This window comes from Equus quagga, unplaced genomic scaffold, assembly GCF_021613505.1.
Source record: "Equus quagga isolate Etosha38 unplaced genomic scaffold, UCLA_HA_Equagga_1.0 HiC_scaffold_1995_RagTag, whole genome shotgun sequence".
Lineage (NCBI taxonomy): Eukaryota > Metazoa > Chordata > Mammalia > Perissodactyla > Equidae > Equus > Equus quagga.
In genome coordinates, this window is record NW_025793058.1 from 1 (window position 1) to 10,618 (window position 10,618).

The 10,618-nt window shown below is 43.1% G+C and overlaps 1 pseudogene; it reads left to right on the forward strand.

Annotated features, from left to right (window-relative positions):
* Nucleotides 1-4: 4 nt before the first annotated feature.
* LOC124232062 (voltage-dependent anion-selective channel protein 2-like) lies at nt 5-918 on the forward strand (annotated as a pseudogene).
* The last annotated feature ends 9,700 nt before the right edge of the window (nt 919-10,618 follow it).

Consider the following 10,618-nt stretch of genomic DNA (forward strand, 5'->3'; position numbering starts at 1 on the left):
GCCAATGGATATTCCTCCATCATATGCTGACCTTGGCCAATCTGCCAGAGATATTTCCATCAGAGGAAGTGGTTTTAGGTTGTCTAGATGTGAAAACAAAATCATGCAGTAACACGGAATTCTTGGCATCTGGTCCATCCAAAACTGACACTGGTCAAGTTACTGGGACCCTGGAGACCAAATTCATACAGTGTGAGTGTGGTCTGACTTTCACAGAAAAATGGAACACTGAAAACACTCTGAGAACAGAATTGAATCACACTTGGAAACCAGATTTGTCAAGGGTAGAAACAGACATTTGATACTACCTTCTCACCAAATAAGGAAAAGAAAAGTGGTAAACTCAAGTCTTCTTGTAGGAGAGAGGGTATGAACCTTGGTTGTGATGTGGACTTGAATTCGCTGGAACTGCCATCCATGGTACCGCTGTCTTTGATTCCAGGGGCTGGCTTGCTGGACACTAGATGATCTTTGACAGTGCCTAATCAAAGCTGACAAGGAGTAACTCTGCAATGGGTTGTAGGACTAGAGACTTCCAGCTACATGCTACTGTCAGTAATGGGACAGCGTTTGGAGAAGATTTATCAGAAACTATATGAAGATCTTGACACTTCAGTGAATCTTGCTTGGACGTTACGTACTGACTGTCCTCGTTTTGGCATTGCAGCTAACCATCCATTGGATCCCACTGCTTCCATTTCTGCAAAAGCCAACAACTCTAGTTCAAGTGGAGTAGGCTGCTCTCAGACTCTGAGGCCTGGTGTGAGGCTGACACTGTCTGTTCTGGTCAATGGAATGAGAGTTAATGCTGGAGGCCACGAGCTTGGGCTTTCTCTGGAGTTGGAGGTTAACCCAGCGGGGTGGGAACCCTCTGGAATGGATCTCAGAAGGTTTGGCCTTAATGTATTTCCAGTGTGAGCACAGGCTGCCCCCAACTCCTCTCAACCCCTCCAGTGATCAAAACAAAGGATGATCTAAACAAGAGCTGCATTTTAAATGTGGAGACAGTTTTTTGTTAACTGGCCCCTAGTTAAATTGTTTATCTGGTTACCAGTGCTGCAGTGGGGCAGTCACCTGCACATTATCTAAATGTATTTAATTGTTAAGATATACTGTCCACCAATAATGAAGTAGACCTTGCAAAAACTGTAAAAAGAAAAAAAAAACTGTGCCTACTTCAAATTAAACACCTTCTTGAAAATTTTCTTCTTTGCCTTCTGCTGCCAAAGGCCAGGGGCTCAGAACTTTCATGCTATAGATTTTAAACAAAAACCTCTAATCCAGGGCTTCTCCACTGCAGCACTGCTGACCCCTCAGATCACCTCATTCTTTGCTGTGGGGAGGGCGTCCTGTGCAGTGTCAGACGTCTCACAGCCTCCCTGCCTCCACTCACTAGATGGCTCCCGTCGTCCTTCACACCACCTCTCAGACATGCCAGTGTCCCCAGATATTGCCAAATGGTCCCTGTGGATAGGGCACCAGAGAAAATACTGCACAGGACATACTTATAGTAAAAATATTATTATTGTTTATCTGAAATGAAAATTCAAGTGGGCATCTGTGTTTTTACTAAATATTTTACTTAATACTAAATTTGCTAAATCTCACAGCCCTACCGAGAGACGAGATCACCCCTACCTCTCCCACCTCCCGCAGCTTTTGAGAACCATTGCTCTAGCCCACAGGCAGCAAAGGAGAAAAAGGATGGTGATGGGAGGTGGGGAATGTTTGAATCAGATTTGCAATTTGAGCAAAACTATGTAAAACGTCTGAGCTCTGCTCACAAGCAGGACTGCTGTTGTCAGCACCCTGTTTGCACAGATGGCACAGTGAGACTTCACTGGAACCGTTGGCTCTCCTTTTGAATAAGCAACTGAAGATGGGAGCCCAGACCTTGCCAGTCACATGCATCTTTGGGGAGTGCGATATTGTGATTTATAAGAAGAAACATAAGTTTAGTCTTCATCCTGTTTCTGGCTCAGAGCTCCTAAAACCCTTGGAATTTCCTAGGTGACCAGAGCAACAAAGCAACAAAGATGTCTTTTGTTATGTTAATGAGGTGACTTTTGGACCACACCTAAGGATAGGGGCTGGCTGCCAGGAGAAGCAGCCATATGATTGAAGGGTTGGAACCATATGATTGGGGGTTTCAGTACCCCTCCTCCAGGGAAAGAAGAGGGACTGGAGTTTCCGTCAATCACCAATGGCCAATGATTTTGCAATCATGCTTATGTTGGAGCTTTCATAAAAACCCAAAAGGATGGAGTTCAGCGAGATTCCAAGTTGATTAACACGGGAGATGCAGGGACAATGGCGCACCTGGAGAGGGCATGGAAGCTCCTCACCCTTTCCTGTGCATCTCTTCCATCTGGCTGTTCCTGAGTTATATCTTTCTATAATAAACTGGTGATCTAGAAGTAAAATATCTCTCTGCACTCTGTGGGCTGTTCCAGCTAATTAATCGAACATGGGGAGGAAGTCATCAGAATCTCCAATCTGTAGCAGGTTGGTCAGAAGCCTAGATGAGAAACTGGACTTGTGACTGGTATCTGGTGTCGGGGAGGGAGCGCTCTTGTAGTACTGAGCCCTTAACTTGTGGGATCTGATGCTCTCTCCCATAGATAGGGTCAGCATTGAGTTGAATTGTAGGACACCCAGCTGGTGTCAGAGAATTGCTTGGTGCTATGTTGAAGAAAACAAAAACACAATAGAATAGGGAGCAGAATCTTTGAAGGTGTTTTTTGGGATCTGCACCTGTGAAGGAAACGAAGGGCAGTGATAGCAAGGAATGGAGGGGAAGGTTTAGACTTTAAGTGATGTTCGGAAGGCAGAACCAGCAGGATTTGAGCCTGAGTCTTCCAACAAGCTTGAGCTGATGATCAGTCCTGTTCTTAGGCCTAGACAAGAGGGGCTCCTACTCAGAGTCCTGTGCTTTAGAAGGCTCTGCTCTAGTCTCCCTGGCAGCGCCCTCTGCATAGAGTAAGGAGTCAGTCCACACGCCCATTTTCCCTGCTACTGGAGACAGCCTGTCTGTAGAAGTAAAGATTGAGTGAAAGAAGCGAAGCAAAAAGAAGCGCCGAGACAGAGAGAGCCCTGATAACTTCATCTGAGCCTGTACTTATCCCCTTATGCCCCTGACTCTACCCCCAGACCTCCCAGTGACATGGCTAACAAATTCTGTTGTTTTTGCTTATGGTGGTTTGAGGTGGATTTATGTTACTTGTAATTGAAAGATTCCTGACTCCTACTAACCTGGTCCAAGATGTTGAAACAGAGCATGGAGGTTTACTTCATTTACATACATTCAGACAGCTGGGTTGTGGAAACTAGATGATGAGATTAGGAGGTGACAACTGACCCGCTTTAATAGAGACCATATTTTATTCCTCTTTATATCCTGGCATCTAATACAGGACCTGGCTCATAGAAGATAGTCAGTAAATGCTCTTGCCCAGAGCATGGCATGAAAGGAGAGTTGCAAGCTCTTGGGTTAGGAAAAACATGGAAATAGGCATGTTGGTTATGAAAGCCCAGCCTAGACAGGAGATGGGTCAACAAAGAAGAGTTAGGCTTCACCATATAAGACAGCATTGGAAGTTGGCAGGTGATTGACATGGAAGCTGCAGAGAGCCAGCGATAGGTGTGGAAGCCAGAGGAAGGGTCACTCTTCTGGGGAGGAAGCTCAACCAGTAGGAAATTCCTTGCTGCAGGGATGCCAAGGAACATTAGGGCAGAGATGTCTTCTATCTCATTTTTCCTTATTTTCTGGGCTGCGAGGTAATTCCTCTTCGTTATCCCAAACCTTCAGTAGCAGTCTACACAGCTGCCTTGGATTGGTCATGCTTTGCAGGTGAAAGTGGTGGTTCCATACTCGGCCCTACATGCAGTGAGGGAAGAAAATATTTGTTGGAGGAGAGATGTGAGCTAGGTCAAGAGTCCAGCTAGAATAGGAAGTCAAAGCCAGAGGTGGCCATGGGAAGCCCCTGGGAATCTGCTATCTCAGAGAGGGTGCTGAGTTTTTTCATAGTATGTGGGTCAGGAATTGGAGGCAGTGGATTATCTTTTTCTTCAGTCTTAGAGGGAAGAGTGTCTCGAGAAGGTTAGAGGATTTGGATTTTGGGACATTATGGCTGGAAGCATTTGACTTACACACTCACTTATTAAGCATTCATGAATGATTTTTATTGAGCACCTACCATGTGGCAGGCACGGAGGATAGAACGAAAACAGACATGGTCTGAGATACCTGACAGTGTTCTTTGACTCACGACTATATAGAGATGGTGAAGGGGTCCATATGGTGAGACAGTCTGAGCTATCACTCTTGAGAGAGAACCACAGTTTCTGCTTCAGATTTATAGACAAGGAGACATTAAGGGTGTATAGTGGTGTTATGAACCGACCTAAAAAATACTGGCTGCTCACAATTTTCAGGGTCTTGTTGGCAAATATAGGTGGTCTCCAATGATGTGAGGTAGGTGAAAGTGATGCGACTCCTTTTCTGCAACCTCCCCCCTGCCCCAGTGATACATTACAGGGAAAGCAAGTTTCAGACTGAAATCTACCACACATATGTGTGAGCGAGCAGGTACAAACCAATCGTACAACTCGTCCTCCGAGTTCAGTGAAGCACCAGCTCCTGCATTTAGACAGCCCATCCAGAACCTTCGTGAGATACTCACTTGAGCCACTGTGACAATATTCCATTGCAGGATTTAGCATTCCGTTGAGCTGGATCAGGATCAGAACCCTCCTTTAAGTGGCTGAGCTCAGGATCCCAGGCCGGGGAGCCCTGCCAAGCGTCAGGCCTGTAGGTTTTCCAGATGATCACAGGCAGGACAGAGGCCCGAGCAGTGTTCCTAGCCCTTCCTGAGTAGAAACCCCACTCACTTCACCACAGAAAAGATTGTTTCTCAGCTCACGTGCCGACACAGACTCGTTCTGGGTAGAGTTAGAGAAAGATTGTTGAAGTTCTAGTTAAAGCCCCTGGGCAGCTCCAGAGTGTGGACTCCTGAGTATGTTTCAAATGTGGACCTATCACAGGTTTTTATTGTGGCAAAATATGCATAACATAAAATTTACCATCTTGACCATTTTTAAGAACACAGTTCAATGGCATGAAGTACATTCACACTGTTGCACAGTGGTCATCACTGACCATCTCCAGAACGTTGTTGTCATCCCATCCTGCCCCCACTAAACAAGAACTATTTCTCCCTCCCACCAACAGCCCCTGGTAACTGCTGTTGTGGTTATCGTCTCTGTGAATTTGACTACTGTAAGGGGCTCACGTAAGTGGAGTTAGACAATATAGGTCCTTTTGTGTCTGACTTATTTCACTTAGCACAATGTCTTCAAGGTCCTCCATGTCGTGACGTGTCAGAATTTCATTTCTTTTTAAGGCTGGATAATATTCTATTGTATGTATATACTGCATTTTGCTCATCCACTTATCAGTTGATGGACACTTGCATTGTTTTCACATTTTGGCTATTGTGAACAATGCTACTATGAACATTGGTGTACAAATATCTGTTCATGTTCCTGCTTTCAATTCTTCTGTGTATATACCCAGAGTGAAATAGCTGGGTCACAGGTATTTCTATGTTTAATTTATTAAGGAACCACCGTACTATTTTCTGCAGAGGCAGCACCGTTTCATGTTCTCATCAGCAATGCACAAGAATCCAATTTCCCCACAAACATGCCAACACTTCTCGTCTTCTGTTTTTTTGATAATAGCAATGCTAATGTGTGTGAAGTACTATCTCACTGTGGTTTTGACTTGCATTTCCCTAATAACTAGCAATGTTGAGCATCTTTTCGTGTGCTTATCAGCCATTTGTGTATCTTTTTTGGAGAAATGTCTAAGTTCTTTGTCCATTTTGGAACTAGGGTTTTTTTCAATTGTTGAGTCATAAGTAGAAGTTTATAAAAACTACATATCTGTTTCAACTGAATTTGTATTGTTTGTGTAGTTTTAAAAACATTTTTATTTTGAGAAATATTATTTAAAAATTTGGAACACAGTTTTGAAACCATTTCTGAAGCCCAGTTTAGATTTTCCTGTTCCAGAGAGATACTGAAAGATTTTTCTCCAACCCTCATTTTCGTGAGGGGCTGGCATGATTAGCAACACAAGGATCCATAAGTTATTCTCAGAGGCAGGGACCTTTGTGAAGGAAGGACACAGGAGATGCTGGGCCAGCAGAGGGGTGGGTGGGGCAGGCGCTCGAGCCCTCTCCCTCCCTCTTCTTCCTCCTGGACCTGCAGATCATCTGATGCAACCAAGTTCATTGAGGAAAGTTTGGCTTTCTTGAGATGCCCTTTGATGCCACGTATCTGGGGAGCTGGCACTAGGGAGCAGATGGTATGTTCCACAGCCCTAAAGAAGTCAATGTTATCTAGTGTTTGTGCAGCGTTTTAGTGCTAACAGAGTGCTCATAACCCACCCTCTTTGACCCTCATGGCAGCCCTGTGACAAGTGTAAATACCCTCACTTTAGGCTTGAGGACATGGAGCTTCTCCAAGGGGGTCGTAAGAGTTTGCTTTCCTGACCACACCTGCCACGCTGTCTGGGTCCACTTCCTGCTTCCGGGCCTGTTTCTCGGTTTTCATCTTGGCTGTGTGCCTGAGCAGAGGGCCTATGGACGCTGATCTTGCTAGCTCCAGAATGGGAGCTCCAGCTCTGTCCTTCTAGCCCCTGATGCCGAATCAAGGCCTTTGGCCAGGTGGCTGCGGGCTGTGCTGTGCTATGTGGGTAGGATGGAATTAGAATCATAGTTTGGCTGAGAAAAGTCTCTTCCTTTTTGGAGTAAAAACCAAAAACATGTCTCCCATATACACCAGGATGTTTCTTAGGTAACAGTAACAAGCATTCCTGGGGTAAAGGTGAGAACGCTTACTGTTGAATCCCTGGGTTTCCTCTTGAGTGCAGGTCACGTTTGCCTTTTCCTCATCTCACTGGGGTTCTCCTCAAGCCCCTGTCTCTAATTAACAGTGAGAAGAGTGGTCCCTGGAGGAGTGAAGCAACCGGTCCACGTTCAGACAATGAGCTGGAGGCGGGGTGATTTCTTTCTCAAGGCTCCTCTTCCCAGTGCAACCAACCACCAGGGGAAAAGGCAAAAATGAGAGGTAGAATGACCTTTCATGGGGATTCCTCTTCTGGGGAAATGGAATGGGGTTTACTTCTTGAATTTTCAGGGCACACTTTGTAATGTAGTATAACCATGAGGATTTCTCAGTTTACATCACAGATAAATGAATAATAATACTGAGATGGTAGTGAAAACATATTTACTAATAAACATATTTAATTGAAACTGATTTGCATGCTTTAACTAACAATTTTTACTTATTTTTCATGCAGTTGTTATCACTTTCGTTTTTAGAAATATTTTATATTACAGAACAGCTCTATGCAATTTTGTGTCCTGTTAAGAATCTTGTTTTGTTACCATTATGACCTCAATAAAATAATAATAAAAAAATTGTTTGGAAAAACAATTTGTTTTATTACCCGAGAATATGTAGAAATTTGGACTGACGTCAGCATGATAATTTACAGTAGTGGAAGGCATTGACTTTAAAAGCTCAAGGGACCAACTGGTGATGCCTGAAACAGGGCGTTTTGTGACATACAGAGGAGACCCAGGGCCAGTGGTGGCTGCCTCAGGTCCTATTGTCATCTGAGCCTCTCCTTTCACCGCAAGCTACAGGCCATTTCACACAAAAGACGTGTTTAGGAGGGCTAGTTTAAGCTTCCCTTTGATTCCACACTATCTGGAAACCAGACAATTATAAAGAAATCCATATTACCTAATTTTATTCAGTGTGTTATAGTGCACAAGGCGTATGGCCACACAAGACCTCCATCTGAACTGAACAACAGTCCTATGGGGTCAGTAGAAGCCCTCAGTTTCTCATCCCTAATTCCATATTCCAAAAAGGCAGCACTGTATTGGACGACGAGGGCCACCTGAGACTCTGCTGGAGATGTTAGGCCATATATGGTATGTTCACACTATTTGTTTTGGAAATCCTTAAATTTTATCCTAAAATGTATCTGATGCTAAGAGTTTGGGATAAGGAGCTGTGGGCTTGAATCCCTAACAAGCATTTTATCCCTATTTTCCCGATGAGGGACCCGAGGTATCTCCGAGGGGCAGTCTCCTCCCTACAGGGCTCTTGGGCAGAGCTGAGGTGACAAATTGTAAGCAGAGCCAGCCCTTGGTAGGGGAGGTTCCAGGTGAGGGCATTTCTGTCCTTTGGCCTCTCTCTTTCTTTCCTGGTCTAACAGGCTCCGGAGACCAAGGTGCCTGTGGTTTCAGCACCCGGGAATAGTCCACCACCCAGTGTCTCCAACTGCTGACTTCCAGCAGCAATGGCCCACCCCTGGAGCTGTGGGGGCCTCCGAGGAACTTGGCATTTCTCATACTACACCACTGAAATACGCCAATGGAGGAGATACTTTGGACCAAAGAACATAAAAGTTATTTATTCATTTGGTGAGGAAGATTGTCCCTGAGCCAGCATCTGTGCCAATCTTCCTCTACTTTGTACGTGGATGGCACCACAGCATGGCCTGATGAGCGGTGTGTAGGTCCACACCCGGGATCAGAACTGCGAGCCCGGGCCTCCGAAGCAGAGTGTTCGAAGTTAACCACTATTCCACTGGGCCCACCCCTAAAACTTATTTTTTTGATCAAGCAGTCGCAAGTGGAATAATTAGCCTTAGGAGGTAGAGGATTAACTTACAAGCAGAGATCAGATTCATTCCTTTAATAGAATTATACCGAGTTTCTATTGCAGGCCAGATCATGTGAGAGATTCCAGGAGGAGGCAGGTGGGTGGGAAAACAAGGGAATCACACCAATGTCTTATTCTTGTCCTCAAGATCAGGGTTGGCAAACTGTGGCCTACAGTCTGGTTTTGTATGGCCAGCTAGCTAAAAATGGTTTTATATTTTTAATGATTGTTAAAAATAAGCAAGAAAACAAACAAAACACAAAGAAGAATGTGCAACAAAGACTATGTGGCCACAAAGTCTGTAGTGTTTATTGTCTGGCCCTTTACAGAAAAAGGTTGCTGAGGCCTGCTTGAGATGATCTATCTAACGATGAAATTAGATACATAAGGAAATAATTAGCCTTAAACTATATAAAGAGAAAGGGTTATAAATGGACATTGAATAAATGGAGAGACAAACCAAGTGTTATGTTAGAATAAACAGTTGAAAATGACCATTGTTTCTAAGTTGATTTCTAGGTTTAGCACAATTGCGATAGAAATTCCAGAGTCACCATTGTCCAATTTCATTAATAATCAAAGAAATGCAGATTACAAGTTTGTTTTTTTCTAAATTTCAAATTGACAAAGAAAATGATAAATCATTGTTCCTAGTAGTAGACTCAGCTCATCATTCCAATCCTCCTTTCTGCTTGTTCCTTCTAATGTCAGTAGGAAAACTCAAATTCTCGGCATCTTTAGTAGCTAGGGATGGCCAGGTAACAAATTCTAGTGAGGAGTAGCCTAACTGCTCTTTGTTCACTCCTTCTTCTTTCTCCCTGGAATACAGATGTGATGCCTAGAGAGACAGTAGCCATCTTGTGATCACAAGGCTGAAAATCATATATGAAGGATGATGAAACAGGAACATCAAAGAAGTTAAATACCCTCTTGACATAGTTGAGTCCCACACCAGTCCTGCAATGCTGACCCCTGGAATTTTTGCTTTGCGATAAAAATCTGCTTACCTATTTAAGCTGCTATAAGATTTTCTGTTATTTGCAGCCAAATATAATCTTTGTTGATATACTAGTTTTGGCTAGGGGTTCAAGAAATAGAGTCTTATTCACTACTGGTAGAAAAAAAATTGGCACAAATTACCAGGAGGACAATACAAATAACTTCAAAAGTGTTCATATTATTTTACCCAGATATTTCACTTCTAGGAACTTTATCTCTAGGCAATAATTATAGACATAAATAAAGATACATGTATAAGAAAGTTTAGTGCAGTGTTCCTTATTATAGTGAAAAATAGAAAACAGCTTACCTGTCCAACACTAAGGAGATGGGTAAACAAATTAGTAAAAGTTTATGTAAGTGAATATTTGAAAGTCTTCTTTGCAAAGAATCTTTACTAACAGTAAAATGCTCAACAGTTTCATGAAAGTAAATAAACACCCAAGTGTATGCATTTTTCTTTCTGTCTCTGTATTTATACCTAAATGATTGGAAGTTAATAGGAGCTATCTTTGAATGGCAAGTGAAACGGAAACTTCTCTTTGATTTTTAAAGTCAACCTGAAATAAATATATAGGGAAGAATAGCAAACAACCATTTAAGAGGAGAAAAATATGATGTGGGCATTAGCCTTTCTTGGTATCAAAATACATTCTTAAGCTATGATAATTTTCATGGCGTAGTACTAGTCAAAAGTACATGAATGGACCCTGAGTAAGAATGCCCTTAATGCCTAATGAAAGCGTTAATTAGGACTGAGAACATTTCATAAGCAAACACTGGGAAGAGAAATTTGCGAGCTGAAAAACATCAATTTAGATCTCACCTCACATCATACGTGAAAATTAACTTCAGAGATCTTAAAAAATGA